This window comes from Mytilus californianus, unplaced genomic scaffold, assembly GCF_021869535.1.
Source record: "Mytilus californianus isolate M0D057914Y unplaced genomic scaffold, xbMytCali1.0.p SCAF_10, whole genome shotgun sequence".
Taxonomy (NCBI): Eukaryota; Metazoa; Mollusca; class Bivalvia; order Mytilida; family Mytilidae; genus Mytilus; species Mytilus californianus.
In genome coordinates this window covers 1,191,791-1,205,896 of record NW_026262582.1, presented here as the reverse complement: position 1 = coordinate 1,205,896, position 14,106 = coordinate 1,191,791, and the positions used below count along the sequence as shown (strand labels likewise).

Genomic DNA, 14,106 nt, shown 5'->3' with positions numbered 1-14,106 from the left:
GACAGAGTATACAGTATGACAGTACTTTGATTTTGTATTCACTTGGGTATTTACATCCTGGGTATTCTATTTCTTTATTCTGATTGGTTACTCTGTGAACTCCTTTGATATTGAGGCACTCTTTTCAAATTCTACACAGAAATTAGAACACTGACACTTTATTGTGATTTATAGATATTTATTCTTCTTATTCTGGAAACCATTCTTTATATTCAGGTGAGTTATATTCTTTACATTAGTATTTGATGCATGTATTTCTGTATTTTTATCTTGGTATAAAAGATATGAATGTGTTATGAAAATGTGTATGAAAGTCCACTTTGATTCCCATGAGTATGAAAGAGTTCATATTTTTACTTTAAGTTGGTATTTGCAAGACAGAAAGAATATTACAGTTATTAGATTATTTTTCATATTTGGCTGTTATTAGATTTCAGCATAGAATATTGTCTTGCATTGAGTTTAACTATATTATTTACTAGTTTTGACATTAAGACTTATGAAGTCATATTTCTTTATATTCAGATTCCAGTATGTGAAGTATAAGAGTATACAGTAACTTTATAGAGGAGCACTGCTCAGCCCTTGTATTATATACACGGTAAGCTGTGTTCTGTGTTTACATATTTATTTATTTACGTGTTGTCTATTTGTACTTATGTGTTTTAATTAATGTGTGTCTTGTCTGTGTTTGTAATGTGTTATTGTTTAGTTGTGTTATTGTTTAGTTTACGAATATCTCCGAATAGAATAGTGTATCAGAATTGATTACTTTAGATAATGATCGTTGACACAAGGTGTTATTGATATCTGTAGAATTGCATATTGAACAGTTACCGGAAATAGACTTTGGTATAGATGCTTATGATTTGTAGTAAAACATACTTTATTAAATATGGTATATTTCGAACTGAAGTTAACTACTTGGATAATTTATATTTTATTTTATTAATATGGAGATTATAATTAGAGTTATCGTTCTTTGAACGTATGTATTGTGTCTTATTGTGTGTTTTATATGTTACAGGGTGTTTATTTGAGATTACTATAATAAACCAATAGAACCTTACTCAGATGTTATTTACGCCCAACTTGATGAGTCTACAACTGCATGACCAACTTGACAGGGCAAGAACAGATAATGGAAGCCTGCATTGGACAGAATGGTTGATTCTGTATAAGAAATTACCGACCATAAGATGTGCCATTGATCAAGCATCTTATAAAAACTGTTCATCCACAATTACAGCTCCATGCTATAGCATTTAATTCCACTGTGAAAGTGATCATACTTTGGTATACCAAGACAGGGATACGGAAATCCAGACTTACCATGACATTGATGGGATTTACTAATCTGTTGATCCACAGCACAAGTCTTACTGAAAAATACAATGATCACCAGTGATGCATTCATTAATGTACAATTGCAACCGCCTCGAGTGTCCACGTGTAGCACTCGCCTTCAGATTAAATTAGTTTAGAATACAAAAAAAGACGCACAGATTTATTCTACAAAGAATTTTTTTTTTGGCAAGTTTTAACGTGCCTACCATTTGGCAGCAGAGTTGTTTAAATTAGCACTTGTCAAATACAAGAAAAATTAAATCTTCGAGCAAGTAGAGCCAGTATTCAGAAGGGTAACCTTGTCTTGGTAAACCCGATATATTGACAAAGCTGATACAATGGATACTTACAAAATATTGTGTTCAACGTTTACTGTATTTGGTCTTTTATATTTGTTTGATACGAACGTCACTGATGAGTCTTTTGTAGAAGAAACGCGCGTCCTGCGTACAAACTTTTTTAACCCAGGTGTCTATGATGTGTTTATTCATGCATGTATGTTCTTTTTTGAGGATAGAGACATTGGAGTCAAGGAATTTCATGAAACATATTTATTCCAGTCCTTACAAACACTTTTATATGGCTAGGTCTGCAAATGCGCTACTAACCTTCTTTTAAAAATGGTTATGTTGTAAATCAAAACCGGACTTTAGAGTTGCTTTAATGATACCTACTGTAGTGGATGTGTGAATCAGATTTTGATACATAGAAATTGATAAGTTTTCTCATTGTAAGTCCTTACACTTCTGGTTAAATAAGGTCACTTCTGCTGTCATATGAAAGGATATATGGTTGCTAGGGACTTTTCTGTGAAAAAAGGGAGATCATTAGCCATTTCAGGTTTACATAAGGTCATATCCCATGCCATAAGATAGCTTTCTTTACACTGTTTCAAAAAGTATATGGTTTCTTTGTACTTTTCTTTCAAATAAGGAAAATATTTAGCTACTTCAGGTTCACAACAAGTCATTTCCAGTGTTATCCGATAGGTGATTGTATGTTAATTCAAAAGATATAGGGTTTCTGAATTTTTTTCCTTTGAATAAGTGCAAATTAAGCTAGGTTATATGCTATTTTACCTATTGCAAAAGACCGCATGTCTTTATCATGTATCATTTTGAAGTAATAATTAATTAACCTTAAATTTAAACATTTCAGGGTCAATAACTCATATGAGATGTCGTCAGATAGATTTACACCTAAATTACCATTTTTTTTTCTTTCAAAAACCCAAACATTTTGTATCAGTTTTTTTGTATCTAGCTTTCATAGTTTGAGAGGAGATACACGCACTAACAATGGGCAAAATTTAGAGTATGACCTTGACTTTTGACCTTGACCTGATTTACTAAGTTATGACTCGAGGATCTCAAATCGAAAGATCTTAGGTCTTTACAGGTTACGGTTTATGAGTTTCATTGACATACCGATACATTATATAGTGATGGATGGATAACTTCTGTAAAATGTCACCGGATTGCTTCGTCCAAATAGACCACAGCCAAATGAGGATATAATGAACAATTTAGTAAAAGCATTTGTCGATATCTTTTTGTTAACGGAGGAGATGCACACACAAGATAAACAGTGCATGTCATCAAACAAGGACCTCATATCAAAAGACCTTAGGTCTATACTATACATTGTTAATAAGTTTACCATACATCTTATTTTTAACATTCCAGGGCAGAAAACTACATATAAATGTTATTGTGCCGCTTCGAAGAAAAATATCCAAATACGACATATTGCAATTACCAATTTAGTGAAATCTTTTGTTGATATATTTTTCAGTTTCTCTGGAGAACCATGCACAAGCATAAACAAAAAAGTAAAACATGACCTCGACCTTTGACCTTGACTTCAATTTATTTTTGGTGAACCTAGGACCCTAAATCAAACGTTTTCTAGGTCTCTATCACGTATGGTTATCGGTGTCCTTGCTAAAGACACCATGGGTCTAGGAACATTGGTTCAGAGTGAAAGCTAATTTTGTCTTTTCAGAAACCGTGAACGGGGGTTATGCCCCTTATGGATAGGTCAAATATCTTCGGTTAAATGTACTTAAGTTGCGTCTTGATGATCCCAACATTTTTCACTATTGACGATTCATGTCAAGGTCAACGTTAAAAAGGCGTCAAAACACATTTCAAACCCTTTACACAAGGTGAAAAATAAATTATGCGCTATTTTGGACATTACCTTGACCTTTGACCTTGTGACCTTTGTCAAGGGAATTGGTCCCCAATATCCTTGCTAAATACACCATGGGTCTAGGTTAAATAGTTAAAGCTTATTTTGTCAGAAACCATTAACGGGGGTCATACACTTACGGCAAGGTAAACTCTTTTTGGTCAAAATGTAACAAAAACGCGCCTTAATGATCCAAATTGTTTCCAATATTCAAGACTTCTGTAAATATAATGGTTTATGAGATATCCCTTGACAAGGTGTAAGTTCAAAGGTCAAGGTCAACGTACATATTTGACTGGAGATATTTTCAAGCTCACATGAACTGATGATCATTGGTGAAGACCCTAAGTGGCTACGACTTACGGTATCTGAGATTTAGTGGCCAACCGACATCGGTTGATTTTTAAAGGGGCATAACCTAACCAATCAGTCGTTGAATCTTTTCGATCCCAATGTAACGAAGAACCAGGGTATGGCCCTGAACAAATTCCACCCATCTTTTTTTTCTACCTCTTACGGTTACGGTGTTCATCCTAGAACAAGGTTGCTAGATTTCGGGCAGAAAACTCCGAACTGATAACAATTTGTGACTCACAGGGTGAGTTCCGGATAAGTATTTGTAACACCGATACAAAGTGTGCACCTGAAAGCGATATGTCTTACGGTTGAGGCTTCTAATTTCGTCAAACTGTGTCATGTTTGACGGAAAAGAATAGTACTAATAATTAAAAACCAATTGTTCAGAGAATAATTGAAGGTCTTTCCACATCAATTTTCTAAATAATTGACAAGAAGCTACTTCTGGTTTAGTTAAGGTTACTTTTGGCGTTCAATCATAGGTTTCTTTATAATGATTCAATACATATATGGTTTCTATATACTTTTGCCTAAAATAAAGCAGATAATTGCCAACCTCCGGTTAAGAAAATGTCATGTCCGGTCTCGTATGATAGCTGTTTTTACACTGATTCCAAAAATATATTGTTTATGTATACTTTTGCCTGTAAAAAGGGAGAAAATTGGCTACTTCCGATTTAGAAAATGTCAATGCCGGTCTCATACGAAAGCTTTATTCGCACTGATTCCCAAAAAATATATAGTTTGTTTATAATTATGCCTGTAATAAGGGAGATAATTTGCTACTTTTAGTTATAAAATGTCAATTCCGGTCTCAAATGATAGGTTTATGTTTGCCCATTTAAAAATATATATGGATTTTAGGTACTTTTCAATGAAATAAGTGCAAAAAAGGAATATTTCCGGTACACTCCAGGTCACTTCCGGTTGACATTTTTCAAGGTCATATGTGACCCAACATTTTGCAAAAGACCTTATGGCCTTATCATGTATCAATCTTAAGTAATAACCAATTTACCTTAAAAAAAAACACATTTGAGGGGTGATAACTCCTATAAGATGTCACTGGATTGTTTCAGATCAAATGTATCATATCTTCATTACAATAAAACAAACATTTTGCACTAGTTCTTTTATTTATAATGTTAAACATATCAGAGAAAATGCAAAAACAAGCAAAAGACAAAATCGAGGGCATGACCTTGACCTTTGACCTCGACCTCATTTTCTAAGTTAGGACCCAAGGACCTCAAATAAAGAGACTCTAGGTTTATACGGCTTACGGTTTATCAGTTACAAAACATAACGACAAATTGTTTTAGTATAGATAGATAACTCCTATAAGATTTCAACGGATCGATTCGATCCAAATCAGCCAAACATTCTTGAGGATGTAACGAACAAATATGAAAAATAATTTTGTCGTTATTTTTTTTTGGTTACGGAGGAGATACAATAACAATACAAACAGTCTTTTGGGATATAACTCTTACAATAAAAAAAAGTCTTCAGCTGAACAAGATGAGTTTTAAAAGCGCAATAACTGTTCGACATCCTACGAAACATTTTTATACCACAAGAAAAGGGTTTGGCGGAAGAAGAAAAGAAAGATAATAATAATCAGAACAAAACCACAGAAAAGTTGAAAGACCTAATTAAAATGTCAATTGTTCGTGAACAATTGAGAGGTCTTTCCTTTTCGTCATTCGAAAAAATATATGTTCAAATAGGCGTAGAATGCATTGAAAAGCTCTAAAACACACAAAAAACCCGTAAAACATGTTCAAAAAAACATAATTCGCTATTCGGGATATGACCTTGACTTTTGACCTTATGACCTTGTCAAGGGTACTGGTCCACGATGACATTGTTATAAAGTATAGGTCAAAACTCTTTGGTCAAAAATAACGAAGTTGTGCCCTAATGTCACAAAAATTATTCACTATTCAAGACTTCTGCAGGTATAAAAGTTTTTGAGATATCCCATAACAAGGTGTTAGTTCAAAGGTCAAGGTCAGGATATACATTTGACCATGATGCATTTTCAAGGTCACATACAATTGAGAATGGAAATGGGGAATGTATCAAAGAGACAATAACCCGACCATAGAACAGACAACAGCAGAAGGTTACCAACAGGTCTTCAATGCAGCGAGAAATTCCCGCACCCGGAGGCGTCCTTCAGCTGGTCCCTACACAAATATATATACTAGTTCAGTGATAATGAACGCCATACTAAACTCCAAATTGTACACAAGAAACTAAAATTAAAAATAATACAAGACGAACAAAGGTTAGAGGCTCCTGACTTGGGACAGGTGCAAAAATGCGGCGGGGTTAAACATGTTTATGAGATCTCTACCCGTCCCCTATACCTCTAGCCAATGTAGAAAAGTAAACGCATAACAATACGCACATTAAAAATCAGTTCAAGAGAAGTCCGAGTATGATGTCAGAAGATGTAACCAAAGAAAATAAACAAAATGACAATAATACATAAATAACAACAGACTACTAGCAGTTAACTGACATGCCAGCTCCAGACTTCAATTAAACTAATTGAACGATTATGTCTTCATCATATGAATATCAGGCACAATCCTTCCCGTTAGGGGTTTAGTATCATACCATCATAACATATATGAGAAGAACATAACCCGTGTCATGCCAACAACTGGTTTTTGAATAAATGTGTTTAGTGCCGATGCAAAGACCCTATAAGTGAATCAATATTAACGCCAAAATATGCAATCTTTAATGACCTGACAACAGTATCGTAACTATATCCTTTCTTAATAAGTCTATGTATAGGATTTGTTAGCTTCAGAGGTGAATACTGATATTTGTGTGCTTTATAAAGAATATTTCCATAAAAAATTGGAAGTGAAATACCTGAACGTATAAGAAGTCTGCATGTTGAGCTATATTTACGAATGATGTCCTTATACTGATGATAACATTTAGTAAATGTTTTGACTAGTTTGTGATATCGAAAACCCTGGTGTAATAATTTTTCAGTAATACATAAATTTCTCTCGTTAAAATCTAAAACATTGTTACATACACGAGCGAATCGTACAAGTTGAGATATATAAACACCGTACGATGGTGACAAGGGAACGTCACCATCTAAAAATGGATAATTAACGATAGGAAATGAAAAATCATCTCTTTTATCACATATTTTAGTATTAAGCTTTCCGTTAATGATATATATATCAAGATCGAGGAACATGCATTGATGATCATTGGTGAAGACCCTAGGTGGGTACAACTTACGGTTTCTGAGTTTTAGTGGCCAATAGACATCGGTTAATTTTCAAAGGGCCATAAACATACCAACGAGTCGTTGAATCTTTTCGATCTAAATGTAACAAGGAACATGGGTCTAGTCCTGAACAAATACCACCCTTTGGTTTTATTCCTAAATATTATGGTTACTGTGTTTGAATAATAACAAGGTTTCAGGCAGATAACTCCGGACCGTTAAAATTCTACGACTCACAGGGTGAGTTCTGGATAGGTATTTGTGACACCGATACAAAGTGTGAACCTGACAGCAATATGTTTTACGGTTAAGGCTGCTAACTTCGTCAACGTTTGTCGGAAAAAAGAATAATAATAATAATAATAATAATAATAATAATAATAATAATAATAATAATAATAATAATAATAATCAAAAGAAGAAATAAAAGGAAAGACCTTAATATTAACAATAATAATAATCAGAGGAAATACAGAAGTTCTTTCCCTTTTGGAAAAAGGAAAGACCTTAACAATAATTAAAATGTCAATTGTTCGGGAACAATTGAGAGGTCTTTCCTTTTCATAATGTAAAACATATGTTTAAATAGTTGTAAAATGCATTGAAAAGCGTAAAACACATAAAAACTTTAAAATATGGTCACAAATATACAATTCGTGATTTAGGTCATCACCTTGACCTTTGACCTTATGTCCTTTTTCAAGGTCAGTGGTCCCGGGGTTCTTGCTAAAGACATGATTGGTGTACGAACTTTGGTATAAGAGTTCAAGCTTATTTTATTTTTTTTTTCAGTAACAGTTAACTGGGTTATGCCCCTTATGGATATGTCAAATCTCTTCGGTTAGATGTTGCCTCTTGATGAACCAAACATGTTTCACTATTGACGATTCATGTACGTATAAGGGTTTATGAGATATCTGAAAACAAGTAGTATAGTCAAAGGTCAAGGATAACGTAAACAAAGCTTTAAAAAACACGTAAAATCCTTAAAATAAGGTCAAAAACACATAATTGAAACCGAATGCAAAAACGAGTGAAACCATTAATAATTGTCAAGACAATTCCGCCTGGGAGAAATTACTCGAAAACCAGAAATTTAGATGACTTACAATGGTACTAGCTAGCGTTTTTTGTTTTTGTCTTTTGTTTATCAATCTGCAGTATTGAAACATCATGTTAAAATGTAACGGCAAGTGTTTATCCTTATTTCTGCAAGAAAAGACCCACTTCAATTTTCTCATGAGGATCTTAGAAATTTCAAACGTTGAATATGCACAAATACTTAAAACAAAATAATGTATATATGACAAAGATGCTAAAGGATAATCATAAGCTTCGCAAAACCAAGCAAGCGTTCATTGGTCATGCTTGCAATTGTCAAATAATCGATGTGATATTTATTTTCCTTTTTGATCAATAAACATACTTTGTTCTGCTATCTAGATTTTTTGCAAAAGTTGACAAACAAAATTAATGGGGAACAGAATTATTGTAATTATATCTCTTGTACTGTAAAACCACAAAAAAATACACAGGTTTTCGCTTAAAAGACCGAAATTCGACCATTTCTAGAAGTTGATTGTTCGAGATCAAAACAAGTTCAAAACATATACGTCTTAAACAGACTGTAAATATTTGTGCGCCTAACTGATACTGAAAATGCAAGAAGTATTTGTTGTTCAAACTTGCAGGCAACTATTCCATCAAGCAACACATGTGATCTAGGTAGCAGAGAAGTTGTTATTTGATTTTGTAGGACACTGTCTTTCCAAGATAATTGTTTAACTATAACAGTATAGTTTAACATTGCTGATATACATTTTAATTTAATATTGTATACTGTAAATTCAGAGGTTTTTATTAATGCGAATAATACGACTGGGTAATTATCGCAATAATAAGAACTTGCATTTGATATCTGACACATATGCTTGTTTGGAGATTCTTCTGAAATCGCAATAATAAATGTCGCATTTTGTCCTTTCTTCAGCAATCGCAAAAATAAATGCACTCAATAATTTCTGAATTTAAAGTAAACATATAAACTTATAACAGGCTTCTGGGAACAACACATTCGGTTATGACAATAAATTGTATTTTCCATTTCACAACTTTGTTTTTTTTATGAGTTACTAAGACAATGAGTGAATTATCAGAAACATAGATATAATAAAGATTGATAACATGGTGTGCAATAACATATTTAAAATTTACGATGATACGATGAAACTAAGTAGTATATTCAAAGTAGAAAGAAGACATCTTTGCTCAATTTACCAAAACTGTTTAAATAAAGGCAACAGAAGTATACCGCTGTTCAATAGTCATAAATCGATTAAGCGAAAATAAATCCTGATTACAAACACTAACTTTAATATCACGTTCAACCTAAGTTGCTGTTTTGTCAGAAAGTAAAACAAAATATGTGTATTGGTACAGTAACATTTCTTGGAATTGGCTATTTGCACGAACGGTTAAAATGAATTATTGTTGCTTTTCATAAAGTTGAATATTCTTTAAACATTTCGAACTCATACTTCACCTGGAACAAACAGGAGAAAATTGTTCTTGAATAAAAGAAGTCAAAAATAAATCCTAACCCTAACCCTGAAATTTTTTTTACAACAATTTGAACATTTTGCTAATGTTAATGAATGCATTTGCGATATTTCTCAGAGTTGTTTTCGAACTGTGCATTTTGCAAAACTGGAATCTCCATTCATCTAAAATGTCCTTGTTCAGTCTTACCAAATCTCGTTCATTTTGCCTATGGATTATCTGCTCCCAGGTTTGAAACTCCATTGCAAGTTCGACCAGGAACGGTAGTGAGTTATTTCTAACCAATGGAGTCAATATGTCAATGTGCTCCTCTGTGAGTACCATATCCCATGTATCTGCTTCCTTTTCTGTGATGTTTAAAGAAAATTCAGTATTTGCTCCATATAGTCAAAATTAAAATGATCATTTTAACATAATATGCAAAATAAAGGATAACTGTTTATTCAATTCTTAAATTATTAATGTTGATGCAATGCAAATTGTATGGACATTTTATAGACAATGCACAGCCTGATCCACTGTTCTTTCATATATGAAAGCGTGTTAACAAGTCAAAAAAGAATAACTGCATTCAAAGTTATCAATAATTTCTTTAGAACAAGTTTATAAAAAAGAAATTGAATTAAAACGAGTACAGACGTGGACCTATTAAACATGTTAACGTTCACCTACAACTAGAAATTAGGGAATCAGCTGGATATTTGTTGGGAAAAATAAACGCAGAGAGAAAACGAGAGATTGCAATACTGATATACTTATGTATTACCATGTTATTACAGGCTTTGGAAAGTACTGGAGTCATTTAACTTACCAAAATCCAGACAATCGCCTTTTACAAGCTGTAATACAAGAAAAAAAAAAACAGTTACTATTAGATTTAGCATTTATTTTGATAAATTAAGGCAATATTATTTGTTAGAATCATAATGCAAGTCCAATAAACGTGATCATAGAAATCAATTCTGTGATGTTAGATTTTGGGAAATTGGCCACTTGCACCCACTGCTTCTTTGATGTGTCTAAATGTCATCGCAATACTGTCTCTGCATTTTCTTGGATCGTCAGTTTCTAGAATTCTATCTAGGTCCTTGGTGGACTGTTCTAAATTGGTTGCTATTTCCCTGGCATCATTTTTCACTGAACAATAACGACACACGACGTATGTGTACATCTGACGGTGTCACTTTCAGAAAGTCGTCATTAATAACTGTATTGGAAAGATCTTATATTTATCAAATACACAATTACTATTATAGAAAGTCATTTATGCATAGTGCTGTGCATTTTTAGACTTGTACTAAAATGTTTGCATTGAAGTACTCTAGAGAAAAACTGCAGCTGTGGGTGCAAAAAATGGCTGTAATATATATATGACAACATATATTATTACACTGAATTTTAAGGGTCAGGTCTCTTTTTTTATTGATCTGTTTAACATTGAACTGTTAGGATACATTCGCTGCCTATATCATAACCAGCATTAAAGGGTCAATAATGAGAATGGTCTGAATTTTTTTTTTTTTTTTTTTTTTTCTCTCTTTTTTAACTGCCAGTGATGTTGCCAAACTCGACGTCATAACGAACAGGAAAACTTGGTATTATATTACTATGTGTGACAAAGGTAAGACAAAAATGCAAACCACCTAATTCCTTATTTCCGAATAGCCATACAATACCTGGGCACCTGGTTCACATATTTTTCTTCGTCATTACGAAAAAGAACAATAAATTAAATTGTGTTTTACATTACATTATTTCACTCACGCGAAGATTTATAGTCTAGTCAGGATTTTTAAAACTTATAAGCAGTTAATTAAGACAATCAATTAACGTATCTCATAACCATTTACTTACTCTTCTGATTTTTGTTTGTGTGTTCCTCAACCGGTTATTGCCAATAGTTGTTTGTAATTTTTGTTTACCTAATTTGGCCTCGAAACACATCATTTTACATTAATTTTCCCTTTGTTTTCTTATTAAGCTTCAGGTTAAACCAAATAGTTAAAACCGCAATAGAAGCACGATTAACATGGCATAAACAGACGTTGGTGTTCCTTATATTGCTTCAATTTCCTCGTTTTGTAATTAGAAACACAGGTTGTTCATTTTTGTATGAAGTGCACATATTTTGCATTCTCAAAAGTCTGGATTAAAAGAAAATGAATAGAAAGTTGTGCGTTTTTTAATCCCTTTTACATGGGAGGGGACAATGCAAATATAATTATGATTGATTGAGTTATAGGACACAGATCCTGCAAAAACAAATTATCTTTCCTTTAATCCACGATGCCGTTATAAGCGTTGTGTTTTCAATGGATTTACAAACTTTTATTTCAAAAAATTAAAAAGAATACACATGTCAAGAAATACAACTTTTAAGAGTTGAGGAACAATCTATATGTTCGTTTGAAATCAACCTTGTTAAATCAAATTTCAAAATTTAACCAGAAACGAACACTTTTCTACTAATTTGTAAATACCTTTCTTGTAAACCACTATGTGATTGTGTGTATATTGTGTTCAATGCCATGATAAGGACATATCCATATTTTGTCAAATTTTGCTAGTCCTTGGAATGGTAGGATAAATGGGTTATTCGGTGAGTTACAACATATGTTGGTTATAAAGGATGCATCAGTGGTTTGACCCTGATCGCAACTTATTTTGATATACAACTGACTGATTTTCTCCAAGGCAGATACTAAACATTCGTTAACATTGGAAGCCATATCACTCGTTATAAGTGCATTCGTTTCTGCATGAACGAGACGGACAACATGTATCTCATCTTCACAGAGAATGTACAAATTTAAAGAAGGATCAACAGTGAAAACACCTGATCTATTGAACAGCATGTTGGTCTCTCCATATGTCGTAACCGCCTAAGCATACAGACAGTAACTGATAAACCTAAAGGATAGTATTGGGGTATCATCATTTAAGACGATAGAAAGGATATGGCAATATTTTGTTTGGTGATGTCAGCTGATTGAAGGTATCCATAATCATCTATAGCTCGAAACATACTTGCAACATAATAGAAATCAGCAGGGATACGTGTGTGGTCAGAACCATATCTCTTTGGTTCAACAAAATATCCAGATGGGTAATGACATTTAATAAGTAATGTTTGTCTTGGTAAAATTTAACATTTTTTTCCCTTCCAAACGCTTTCTATTACTTGTTTTGATACCACCCCTTTCTTGCCCATTGTGTCCCATATGTCTTCTCTTTTCTTGTCTACTTCACACAATTGCCTGTCTGTAATATTGGATTTAAATGCATCGATGAGAAGGGTGGGAGACAAAATAATACGATCGTCTAATTAATGTTGATCGAAGTACTTTATCTTGCCAATTGAATGATGTAATTTGAGAAATACCTTTAACTCAGTTTCTGACAACGTTCTAATAGGCTACAATGCATTTATTTTCTTAAGATGTTCAAGTGTAATCAGAGGAGTGCTTCGTCTCATCAGCGATGCAAATTCAAACTCTAAAGGGATAAAGCACTTTGGAAGAGGTTCGCTCCATGTTGGTTGCCTCTCTGATTCCCTCATGGTAGCAGCCTTGATCTTCGCCATTTCTGGGTCGTATTTGCATTTAGCGTTTACAAATATTCAATATCAATCACCAATTGTTGCATAAATGGCATTTTTTGAAATATCTTGTGAATTTCTCCAAATATGTCAAGTCGTCTTGCTTCAACATCATTCTTAAAAAATATATATAAAAAATGCACTAATTACATTGTTTCAATCACATCATTGCTAGAGTTTACAAAAAAAGTAAAAAGGGAATTTCAAAATGTTAACACTGATATCATAGAAGCAAAATCAAAAGATGCAGAATAAAAAAACATTCCCAAATTAAACAAATCAATGTTATTTTTATAACATAAATACTATAAACAACACTCGGAAAATAATAATTTCAAGGCAGAAGTGGTCTTACCTTAGTATAAGACAATAACAAGAATGATTTGCAAAGCACATGTTTCTGGAGAAGTCCACAAACAGAAAATACTAAACAGTGGTAATATGACACATATCATACACACGTAACGATGGTGTTTATCTTATATAAAAGTGTTTACAAAGTATGAACGTAATATGCTTGTGACCGTTCTCAAGACACTTGCCTTATCTAGACGAAATGCAAGTCTGGTGTACTTATGTTTAAGCCTGATACCTTTTGATGGGGTTTTGCAAGGCTATTCAACTGAAAAATAAATCATCTTTATAAAAAATAAGAAGATAAAGTATTAAGCCCTTTTAAGTGCTTATTGTAGTACTGTTCAGACTATTTACTGGAAGTCAGTTACATGTAGAAAGCAACAACATACTGAATTACAACAAGTAAGTATCTGGAAACTTGTAGATG

The 14,106-nt window shown here is 33.0% G+C and overlaps 1 long non-coding RNA gene across 1 annotated transcript; it reads left to right on the top strand.

Moving 5' to 3' along the window:
• The first annotated feature begins 410 nt into the window (after positions 1–410).
• Positions 411–1,069, top strand: LOC127717448 (uncharacterized). The gene is made up of 2 exons (XR_007989182.1): positions 411–601; positions 1,028–1,069. It is a non-coding gene; the product is annotated as an uncharacterized LOC127717448 (long non-coding RNA).
• Positions 1,070–14,106: the final 13,037 nt, after the last annotated feature.